The sequence below is a fragment of the Parasteatoda tepidariorum genome, chromosome 9 (genome assembly GCF_982258835.1).
Source record: "Parasteatoda tepidariorum strain Cologne lab strain chromosome 9, Ptep-v5.0, whole genome shotgun sequence".
Classification (NCBI taxonomy): Eukaryota; Metazoa; Arthropoda; class Arachnida; order Araneae; family Theridiidae; genus Parasteatoda; species Parasteatoda tepidariorum.
Window position 1 is genome coordinate 91,241,487 of NC_141763.1, and position 12,839 is coordinate 91,254,325.

Sequence of the window (12,839 nt, forward strand, 5' to 3'; positions counted from 1 at the left end):
TGAAATACAACATGAAATACGGTGTCTTTTTCTGACTGAAAAATTTAGAATCTTTCAAACACTCCTCACTACCAAGCAATAATTTTTCAAATAAATAATCTAAATAAACTATTGGCAGTTATTTAGAGAAATAGTTATTCATCATTGAAATTTCTTTATTGCGAAAAATAAATTATTGATACATTTTTGAATAAGAATGAGATTTTTTTGTTCAAACTACTTTTTTCGAATTTATATTTTAGAACAAATATAATTCCCATAATCTAACACATTTCTCTTAGCGACGACTATTAAGATGTTTTTTAAAATTAAAAAATGCCGAAATATATTTTTGCTTGTAATTAGAGCTTCAGAAAATAAGTAAAAGGGACACTGGAGCTAAATTTAAGCATTTTTTCAGCAGTTTTGAAAAACTCTACTTACCCCTTATTTATTTTTCTCAGGTCATGGAAGCACTGTGCTAAATTTTTTTCGGAAAATAATAGTCCAATTTGTATCTATAACTGCTAAAAAATATTTGTAGCCATGGATATTTTATTGTTCTCCAAAACATGCTTAAAATGAAATTATTTTCTTACCAGTTTCAGCACTTTTCTCTTTCCATTTTGACATTTCTATGAATTTTCAACTCTGCGCAGGTTGGCTATGGGTGACTAAAAATTCAAAAAGTAGTGACTAAATACAGTATAAGTTTTTATGAAAATAGGTTAAAACTCGCAACTTTGTAAAGCATATTTTTTTCAGTTTGCTATTGAATGTAATATTTTTGTTTTAAGTATGTATAGTTTCAAACGTAATTTCCAGTAGTTACATTGACTAAAATAAAAATAAATTGAGTGTCTACTACTTTTTACAGTTTCAGTCGCCTGTTTTCTTGATTTATTTGAATAAACTGGGCATCTGGGTCACGAAGCGGCCCCTATCCCATTCATCATGAAATTACATACAGTAAGGTAAAATACATTGATTTGGCAAACATTGTGGTAGCCATAAAAAAATTAAGCCTTTTGCTTGTGAAATAATAAAACAATGAAAAAATTCAATATGACAAATTGACGTTTTTACATAACATTAGAAATATGAAGTTTTAAAATATTTTTGGACAATTTCTAAATATTATTTCTCACACAGAATATGTATTTTTCACCCTTGTTGGCTGCCGCTCAAAACCAAGGGGAGAGAAAAATAGTAATATTCCATGTACAAAAAATATTGTGGATTGCAATAATTTCTGTTTCTTAATGCAAACAGAAAGGTTGGAGTCTTTCCAAAGTTGGAAAATATGAAAAAATTATAAGAAGTTGGAAAAAGTTGAAATTACTCATAATATACGTAGAATATATTATACCATACGTAGAATATATCTTTTAAAAAGAATTTATCCTGCTTATGTTTAAGCAAAGCACGTCCAAATATTTCTCTTATGACTATATTAAGATCTATTTGCAAACATAAATAATTTTTCTTAGTAATTGCTTCATTAAAATAAAATAAAATAAAAATAAAGTTTTAGCGTCATAACAAATTTGCCCTATTTTATCATTAAAATTTCATCTATAATTTTGTTTTTAAGACTTTTATTTATTTTTAGGACACCTTAAAAAATTCGTCAAAGATGTTAATTGGTAATAATGGGAAAAGTTATCTCCTAATAACGTTCCACAAGTTCGCATATTGCTTATTGCACATTATGTAGATTGCAAATAGATGTTGCGCAAATGTTATAATAAAAGTAACTATATGCTTACTGTTTAATGATTGTTCTTGTTCTTTCTAATGCCATTTGCCAATCCGAATTTTAAGGTAGAGGGTGCGTTTCTTGTTTTTCAGTAGCGCCATCTATGGCCAAGAATGCGACTTACACGTCACAACACCGTTTATATGACGGTTCCATTCATGCATCCACAGATCGTAATTTTAACCTGAACCTGAGAATGATCAGTCTCCAATTCAGTACCTCTAGAAGTATGATTTTTTTCTTCAAAAAAATGGAACATGGAGGACTTTGTGACCCAACAGATTTAGCGTGCATCAGTCACCATTTACTACGCGAGGAGTCTTCGGCCGGTGGGGATCGAATTTGTCAAATAATTAACAAGTTTTGACACTAATTTAAATGTGTTTAGCATAGAATTCTGCGTGATAAGAAAGTAATATACTAGAATTGTTACATAATAATCAGAATAACATGACTTTAAATTTTCGGACTTTAAAAATACGGAACAAGTACGCATTTCTGCATTAACTCTTTCGTTCCGACTGTTACGTGCCAGCATAAAACCGTATCAATCAGAGTAAAAAGAGAAAACTGATGACCAAAGTAGTTCTTTGGCAGTTTATTTGTAGGCGGGGTTATAATTGTTTGATTTATTTAATTCACCATTACTTTAGTTCAAAATAAAATTATTTAGTTATACTTTAAACTAACATTGATTATATGTATGATTAAACTAACAATAATTAAAGTAAAAGCAAAGTAAGTCTGTCAAATTAGCAACACCTACATTCAAGCTACCGTTTTTAATTTATTTACATCCTGATTCTGATTTTGCAGGAATGCTTTCATGAATCAACCGTCCCCAAGGGGTTAATTAAAGCAGCCAACTGCTCCGCTTTCTGAAAATATTTTATTAAAATGGTAGCGAATTAAATAGTAAAAGCTGTAGAATAAAGATAATTACGTCCACTTTTTAAAAGTACCTTCGTGTGGTGATAATTACATTAACTGACTGATGCAATGCTAACAGAGTACTTAACCCAGAGGGAAGTCGAATAATATTAAAGGTTAGGAGAGGGGGGATAATTGATAGCGAAGTCAAAATCTAAATTGGGTGAAAACTTATTTCGTTAAAAACGAAGTCTAGATGAGATATCAAGTGATAATTAGCAATAAAAGATATAAATTATGTATAAACATGGAATGAAAAACTATATACAATATTTACAAATTATGGGTTAAGGGTATGACTTCCAGTGCGCTCCCCTGCTTTCCCCCGGCATGCAGGGCTTCGCAGCCGAGGCTATATAAATAACACACAGTTCTGTTTTTTATTAAAAAGAACTTTTATTCACAAACAGTAACAAATATGAAGTACCCGTAACGAGATACAGTGGAGCATCGTTTATACGACGCCGAAGGGACCACCGAAAAACGTCGTATAAACGATAACGTCGTATAATCGATTTTTACTTCTAAAACTGAAACTAACTCTGTTTTCAATTAATTTTAATGTTTAACGTGTTAATTTACATAAATTTCTAAATTAGACAAAGCAAAACAAACAAAAAGCCAAAGGAGAAAAATTGCAGTGAGCCATTTGAATGTATGTTAACTTTAATTATATTTTCTTGCTATTATTCTCTACAATGCTTTGAATAGCGAGTTGAAGTTACTGCTTTTTATGATGCAATTTTAAATTTCTAATCTCGGCCAAATCTAATGGCTGGAGCGCACTAGTGCAATTTGCAGGAAAAAAGAGAGCTTTTACATTTTCCAAAATAATTAGTATCGATGGGTGCGCTGGACATTGGTCGATGAATAGAGCAATTTTTCGTTTTTTCCTCTTCATAACATTGTCTAGTTTTTTCAGTCATCTAGTAAAAATTACGGTCGTCATCCAAGCATTCTTGTTGACACCCTTTTCTGCATCATTCATGTTGGCAAATTCCGCCCTTTTTTAAAATACGCAAGAAAAAATAAAAAATTAAATAAAGAACAAAATCTAAAAATCGACGTATAACCGATTCTGTGCGTCGTATAAACGATATATTTTTACATTAAAATGAATAGGAATGATTTGGGACCACACTAAAACGTCGTATAAATGTAAACGTCGTATAAGTGATCGTCGTATAAACGATGCTCCACTGTAGTTATAATCTTGTAAAACAAACTAGAAAAATCAAATTCCAAAACAATACTAATCTCTAAAAAAAAAACAACAACTCTGTTGTTCTAAAAATTGTTTCGTGCTTCTAATTTAAAAGCCTGCTTTTATTTTTGTTGATTTGTTAAATGAGTGCGACAAGTTCTTTGCTTTCGCTTACACCTCTGTATTTCCATTTATGTGGTCGATACTTGATTGATAGCTGAAGGTGGTAGATGAGTTAGAATCGGTTTGTGGCTTGGAAAAATTTGCAGAGGGATTTTAGTTTGGTCCGAGGATTAAAAGTCATCTTCACGATATTGGGATATGCTGGATTTGTAAGACATAGGACCTGATAAAGTTCTTTTCGAGCTTTCAGGAACGAGGGACATTCCAGGAGGAAATGATCATTTATGTCGTTAGTTCCGCAATACGTGCAGTTTGGATTTTGTATCAATTCACACTTGTGTAAAATCGCATTTGTCGGAAGAGATTTAGTTCTGAGCCTGGCAATTAGTACATCGAGTTTACGGCAGCTGATTAATGGGCGGTGATCTTGAGATCCATCAAGATGATGGAAAGAAAGGAAGTATTTACAAACCTTCCATACACAGAGTTCCTTATTTAGCTGTTCGTTAAGGAAGGCTAGGCCAAAGGCTGAGGTCTTTAGGAGATGAAAGATGAGAAATGAGATTTTGGTTTAGCAGTTGTTTTCGTTTATTCCTGCTTTTATTTATCTCTTTTTGTGTTTATTTTATTTTATTCATGCTTTTGCTAGCCTATTATTTTTTTAAAAAAATTTTAGACTTTATAGTGTACAGTTAGTCTGAAATTTGAGATACATGTTGGTGTTAAAGTGCTTGGAAAGCACTCAGTCACTGAGAAAGAAAACTGTAGCTGGTAGAACCGTCTTCACGCGTGAGCTCACCTGGAGGATCCAAGCACTCAGGGGACCCTTGAGAATCGTACTTTTTATAAATTGTATTTAAAAAAAAAATTACGAATAAACAGCATTGCGTTATATATATTTTTTTAAAATAAATATATTCTCATGTAAAAAGTGTGCATTTTCAAGAGTTTAGAATAACACAGCACTACGGGACAATAACTGACTTTAACAGTCTGACGAAGAAATTCATACGTTTTTAATTTTTTTTCATTTGTTATACCCTTTTGTTTTTTTAATTTTATTTTAATTAGCTCCTTGGTTTTGAAAATTACTTTATCATTTGAGGATTGCAACTACTTAGCATCTCAATTTTTTTTAAAGAAAATTATGCATAGTTTAAAATTGTTGTATTTTATATGCATTGAGTTTTTGAGGTAATAAAAGTGTGTTTAAGTTTGCAAAAATATTTGCATACTTTAAAAATGCTTTATTTCTTGTATGAGAAGTTTTTTAAATTCGATTTTAAACAGTATGGCATGCAATGGGGGGTTTACAGGGATTGGAATATAATTAACATTTACTCTGGTGTTATAAAATAGAAAATAATATAGAAAATATATACAACTATTTACATATTTACAAGAGATTGAAGAAAAAAACTGTTGATTACAAAGAAAAGTTTACATAAGCGATAAATAGTCCCGCAACCACCTTATCTGTAACTCTGTTCTACTGATGGCCTGCGTTCTGGTAATACCACTCGTTTCTGCGTTGCTCTCCACACCAAAGATACCAATCTTATCATCCTCAGAGCCGCTACCCATTTGGGTTGCTCGCATACTAAAAACTACAATAAAGTTGCATTTTATACGATACTTTGAATTTTTTATATATAGTTGTGAATTAATTTTTGTAAAATGAAAAATACTGAACAAAAAACAACCTAAAAATCGTTACCACTAGAAAATATTTTTTTTTACTAAGTGGCGCAAACTGACATCTATGCATTAACATTTTCCGGAACAGCGAATTTCGATCGAAAATTTAGTCCGGCAGGGCATGTTGAGTTCAGCTCAGTAACACATTTTAACTTTTTGTTGTGGTTGCTAAACGCTTAAAAGTAATTAGTTGAACATTTCTAGTGGTTTGCAATAATTGTTGAATTAGTGTTGCCAGACTGGTTACTTCGCAAAATGTGTTGGAACACGAATTTTTCTACTAATAGAAAAATATTTCCCATAAAGCTGAGTAAGTCGGCATCTCTGAGTAAGGGTAAATAATAATAATAAATTGTCTTTTAGTATAGAAAAATGTTAAAGCTGCAGATAATTATAGTCTAATACCAAACAAAGAAAGTCTTAAGATTTAAAATACGCAAATACATTGTGAGAAATTGTTGCGCTAACAATCGGTAATGTTGAGAAATAATGCTATTTTAAAATATAAAAACCTCGTTTTCTAAATCATCAACATTCTGAAATGGGCAAATAGTTTTGTTGATTTCATGAAGTCACGATTTTCAATGGCAAAAATGCATGAATAGAAGGGACACCTTTTAGATTGAAAGACAATCAGAAAATATAGGGGACATTTTTTTTTTCTTCATGTGAACTTTTATCACGAAATCTCGGCAAAATATCATAACCTTCAAAATGACCGCATAAATCGACTCTAAACACGTAAAGCTCTTCTTTTGTTTTTAAGTTTCTTTTGTTCAAGAATTTATCAGTGAAAGTTGTAACCGACTTTGTCAGACACATGAAAAACTGTCTCGTGTTTTACTCAAAATGTTTGTCTGTGAGTATCATAATATAATTTTAACTTACTTGCTATTAGAAACATAGTATGCAATTAGTAACGTTGTATGCTGTTAAGAGAAACACTATGTTGTTTCGAAGTTTTGAAATGAAAGCCAATTTATGTGCTAAAGTAACAAAAATATAAGTTTTAGAAAACAACTCACTTCTCAGTTTTAGAACTAAATATAATTGTTACATTATAAACGTTTTACGGCAGTCAAAATATCTCTTTTTCATTAAAAATTTACTGAAATAAAATCATGATTTTCCGTATCATGCATGTATTTTACTCTTACTGAAATTCAGCTATAGCAGGATTCATACGTAACTGAAAAAATTAAAAAAGTAGTATAGTAATATTAATATTTTTTTATATATATATAATTATGTTTGTAACTACCAGAATATTTATATTTCTCTAAGCGGCTATATATAAATCCGAAGGTGGCTATTAGATTATTTTTAGTCGATAGTGGAAGCCCCCGTGGCAGAAGAGTGGCGACATTGTCGCAAAATTTTTTTTTTCCCCAAAAATTTTCGAAGGTCTTATCTTTTCTTCAGAATTCTATTCTAAAGATGTCTTTCTCGCTCATCGGAGTGGAAAAATGCTTGTGATTTCTCTATTCTCACTTGAGAATAATGAAGTAAAATTTGGTTTTCTTTCCTGCAGAAATTTTCGCTCTAATTTTTTTATTATTATTGATTTCCACACAGTTTTTAAAATCCGACATTTTTAATACGATATAATTTATTACAGCAACTGAATCTCGAAATGAAAACACGCATTTAGTGACCCCTTTTCGAAGAGTCCGATTCGCGTGATTTCGCCGTCCGTCTTTTTTTTCGATAGTTACAGCTACGGATGTCGCAGAATGCTTGAAAAAATTCTGACACTGAGATGGAAGTTAATAATAAAAAATCAGTTTCTTTAGAACAAAATTGATCCCAGTTATTAATTTTTTCCTGATGCATACGAAACCAGTATATATAATAGAAATGGTTTTACTGCCAGTTTTTTTTTCTTTTCCTTCTCACTATCAGGCCTGCCTGAGTTCACGTTATTTTGTTCAAACAAACTCATGATAAATATAGCGAAAAAAATTTCTCTTTTCTTTCACCTTTTTTCTTCTTTTTTTTTTACTTCATAGAATAAAGATTTTTCTTTTTTTCAAAGAAACTTCAGTTATTGAAATAATAGTATATCAGATAAAAAAAAGAATGATATTGAGTTATTCCATTCATAATCTAATGGAAAAAAGCACTATTCATTTAAACAAAGCAGGTAAAAATAAACTCTTCCGTTATCGATTTATCAAATAAAGTAATCTTAACAAACCGTTTCCTCTGAAGAATAATGCAGTTTGTTCTCGGTACATTATGATATGTTGACACCGTTCAAATATTTAGTATGTAAAAAATATGACACATTATAGGCAATGCATTTAAAGTATAAGTTAAAGATTTTAAAAATAAATAATGAAGCTATGAATAAAAAATAATAATAAAATAACAATTTATTAAGAATAATAAATGATAAAATTATCAGAGCCATTTAAAACATTCTAAATCCCAAGAAATAACAAAAAAATTTCGAGATAGCGAGTTTTCGAGATAACAAGTTCATAACAAAATATGTTCTAAAAAGTAGAAAAAATATATTCTAAAATATTACTCTAAAAAGTAGAGTCAAGAAACTTAAGAATAACTACTATTAAATATGTATAATGATAGTTGACTATAAATCTAAATACAACAATGATAATTTTTTTTTAAAGGAAGACAAAATTAATCATGCCTTAAACAGAAAAGAATTTGTTTAAAGTAAACTTATTTAAATTTTGCAGGAGTCGGAATTGGTGTCAGAAAAATCTGTTCGACTCAGACTCCGCTTGGTTAAAAGTTGTTAAAAGGCCCTAAAGTTAAAAGAAGAAATGAAATTTTCTATTTTTTGAAAATGATTTAAGAAATATTGCTCAAATATATTGTGGCAATTATTTGAATTAATAACTTATCGCAAATTTAATTCATTCCATTTGAACGTTTATGAGCCTATGTTTAATTGAACTATTGAAAAAGTATGTACATTGCATAATAACAGTTATTTTCATCATTTTAAAAGTTAATTACAAATATTTGTATGTGAATTCTATGTATCATATTTGTCAGTGGTCGGAAAAACTAGATTATTTTTGTAGCTAACTACAACTAATTTTTTAAATTTAATGACTACAAACTGGTTTAGGAAGACGAACTGAGCACAACTTAATTTAAACCTACAGTGGTGCTCACGTACTTAAGAACTGTGTTTTCAAAATAAATGCGTCATTATATTGGATGAATATTATGTTTTGATCAAGATATCTATAATGACGAATTCTACCTTAGTTGAACTTCAATCCTCAAATAATTCATTCGTGTTCACAAGTGTTTCATAAAAGTTTATTTAAAAAATATATTATTTTATTAAGTTTCTTATATTTAAGGACAGTTTGTCTAATCATGAGTTATTGAATGATTACAATCAATTTATCGATCAATGTAAGTGTAATTGACTACATTATCTTTGTTTGATGCTTTAAAACATTATATTAATTTTTTTTCCTTTTTTAGTACAAATTTCAACATTATTATGAGTAAAGGAAAAAATGTTAGCAATGAACAGAGATATCGAATAGATACTCTGAGAAAAGAAGGTTTAAGCATTAGAGAAATTGGTAGGCGGTTAAAATTATCAAAAACAGCAGTTTTCCAAGCATTGAAATCTATTCAAGTGACCAAAAGTATTGAAAAAGCATCCCGAAAAACACGTCCTCGCAAAACTACCGAACGAGAAGATCGAATTATTCATCGAATTTCTGAAGCTGATCGTCACAAAACCGACCCCGGACATCAGAAAAGAATTCGCTGAATTAACAGGCATGCACGTAAGCAATAATACCATCAAACGGCGTTTAAATGAGTTTCGACTTATGGGTCGCGTATGTACGGAAAAACCGTTGATGTCAAAGAAGAATATAGCAGCTCGATTAGCTTTTGCAAAAAGACACCGAAACTGAACATCGGCTGACTGGAATCGAGTTATATTTACAGACGAATCAAAGTTCAACAGAATGGGCTCAGATGGCAAAAGTTATGTGAGGCGTCGAGTCGGTGAAAAATTTAATGTACGGTGTACAAAATCAACTGTAAAAGGTGGAGGTGGCTCGGTGATGGTGTGGGGTGCCATGACACGTTCAGGATGTGGTCCAATTTACAAAATCGAAGGCATCATGGATCAGCATGTGTATGTGGACATTATCAAGACTGTTTTTCTGCCTTATTACAGGAAACTTCGCTCAAGAAAACCAATCATGCAAGCCGATAATGATCCAAAGCACACGAGCAAAACTGCGAAGGCCTTCTTGTCAAGCAAGAAAATTGAGGTCTTGCAGTGGCCTTCCCAATCACTAGATCTTAACCCGATCGAGATGCTGTGGATAGATGTGGATAAATATGTGAAACAGCAAAAACCAGAAAATTTAGGTGATTTATAGAAATGTGTCCAAGAAGGCTAGGCAGCTATACCTCCTGAGCGATGTCAAAGATTAGTAGATTCGATACCTCGTAGATGTGAAGCAGTAATTGCCGCAAAAGGCTTACCGACTAAATACTAGCTCCAAATCTTTATTTTTTGTTACATTTTTTACATTGTTATTAATTTTATTAACGATTAAGAAATATTTATTTTGTTGTCCTTAAGTATGCGGAATGCATATTTTTTCTAAAATGTTACATAATTTAAGTATAGCAGTTAGATAAATGATTCTCACCTTTAAATATTGAATACTCACCTTTTAAATATTGTTGCTTAGAAAGATTCCGAAAATGGTTATTTTTGTACTTAAGTATGCAGTGTTTCAAATGAAATTCTTAGTTATGCCTTATCTCGAAAACTTAGTATGCGAATCGAAAAATTTTGGCACGCAAATATATTATTCGTATATCCGAAGATAATTAATCCAAAAAATATTTTTTAGTGAATATTTATTCTTTTTTTATTATTTTCTTTAATAATAGTCAAAATTTTTTTAAAATTGTAAGCTATGGAATCTTCTACATCTTTTTCGGAAATTTACAAAAATATGAAATTTGAGCATAATCGGTTGATTGGTTCCTGAGAAATCGAATTTTAAAGTATTTTTACTTCGTTCAGTCAAGATTAATGAAGAAAGTTTCGATTCGATTCTTAAAGATGCTTCGACAAATCTTCTAGCGTCACAGGGTTTTTCTGTCCCTTTTTAAACGTAATAATTAGAATATTAAAAAGGGGCAGGAAAACTGAAAACAATATTTCACATGATGGCACTTATTAAACCACATGAAAAGTAAATAGTAACTTTTAAGTACTTAGCGAGATTCGTTTTAAACTTTTTCGATTAAGTTCGGAGCATGATGGAAATTTTTTTATTATTGACTATGCACAGTCTTGTTGTTGTTATGTGATCCATTTTTGGGAGTCAATATTAAATTCAAATTTTACTTAAAAAATCAAAACTACCATTTAGAAAGCCATCGAAAGCTTCGATATTGCCACACTTCAGCGAGCTGCGCAGATATTCGCCAAATTATAAACACTGATTGCAAGGATTTTCAAACACGTTATAAAAAATATTTTTTTCAAAAAAAATTATTTTATTAAATATAGAATGGACAGAAATTCGCAGTAAGTTTTTTCCACGGAGCTAAAGCGGCATCGCAAAGCGAGTGAAAAATAGCTAATGTGTTTAATTCTTGCGTAACGACACAGCGAACAGAATCAAGTAGTTCAATTCACCAAACTTCGAACAGGTAATTTTGACCTTATAAATGAGCCGTTTGTTCAGCAGAATCAAAGATCAATGATGACGAATTAAAGGCCTGGTTTCTTTGGACAGAACGCCGTCAGCTGGAAATCAGCGCTAACCTCTGATTGGTCCATTTGTGAGTTTGATAGTATACGTCATCGAACGCTCATCTTGAGCTACAATTGCCGTCCAACTCAACTGCAGTTGGATTACAACGTGACGTTAACCACAGAAGCAATGGCGGACAACATCCAACAGCACATTGAAATCCGCCAAGATTTTGATTTTGACATTAAAAATAGCTTCTTCATTAAACATAACACTCTTCATTTAGCTCAGCTATAATGTGTTTTTTCTTGGACAAAGTCATTATTTGCTCTCTAAAACACTGGTCGACTATAACAAAATCAATTCAAATTCAAAATAAATATTTGTTTACGTAATTAACGCTTGCGCAATGAGAGATAATGTCTGCGTTGGACCAACTGCTCACGCTGAGCTAACAAAAAAGTATTTTTTTGGTGTCCGCTCTACGTCAACTTTCCGCTGACGCCCAGATAAGGCGCTAGTTCTAAGAAACCAGGCCTTGAGCTAACAAACCAGTATTTTGTTGGCGTCAGCGGGACGTTGACATCCCGCTGACGCCCGGATAAGGCGCTTGTCCTAAGAAACCAGACCTTCAAGTAGATTCACCAAACTTCGAACAGGTAATTTTGACCTTATAAATGCGCCGTTTGTTCAGCAGAATCAAAGATCAATGATGATGAATTAAGGGTCATCGTTGAGACTGACCGTCTGACATCACCGGAGCAAAATGAGCTGTTATCTACAGGAAAGCGCTAGACAAAAAGCCAAAGAAAAAATGCTTAAACGGATTAAGCAATCGACTTAAAGTTATCAACTTAGAGATTAGAAGCCCAAGATCCGAAAAGATCTTAGAAATCAGAAGAAGCTCTGGGTCACAACATTTAATCAAACATGACTCTGACAGAAGTACAAGAATTCGAATTATAACTTCTTCATCCATCTGCATATCCACCAGATTTTGACTACCTTAACTACCACTCTTTCTTTTATTGCGATAAATTTTTTAAATTAGAAAACAATTAAATTCCGATAATGTCGAACTGATCTTGCCGTTACTCCAAACGCTGTATATAGTGCTAAGGTAACAGGTTTGAATCCCACTGCAATCCTGAATGTATCTTTGTGGCATCGTTCTCAAATTTCTGCTATTTGTTCAAGTTGATATGAACTTATAAGCCGTACTTTTTAATGAAAATACTACTAGCAACTACCAAACACGGCTCCCTTTCAAACAATAATTTTTCGAATACGCACTTCTTTATAGATGTAAGAGAAACAATTGTTCACCATTAAAATTTCTTTAATTTACAAAATTAATTATTTATAATTTTTTAAATATCAATGAAGAAAAAATCCACACTACTTTCTTAGTGCA

At 31.4% G+C, this 12,839-nt stretch overlaps 1 protein-coding gene across 3 annotated transcripts in view; it reads left to right on the forward strand.

Annotated features, from left to right (window-relative positions):
* The window catches only part of LOC107453600 (transient receptor potential cation channel subfamily M member-like 2), a 92,641-nt gene that overhangs the window by 15,400 nt on the left and 64,402 nt on the right, over positions 1-12,839 (forward strand). The window lies entirely within an intron of this gene.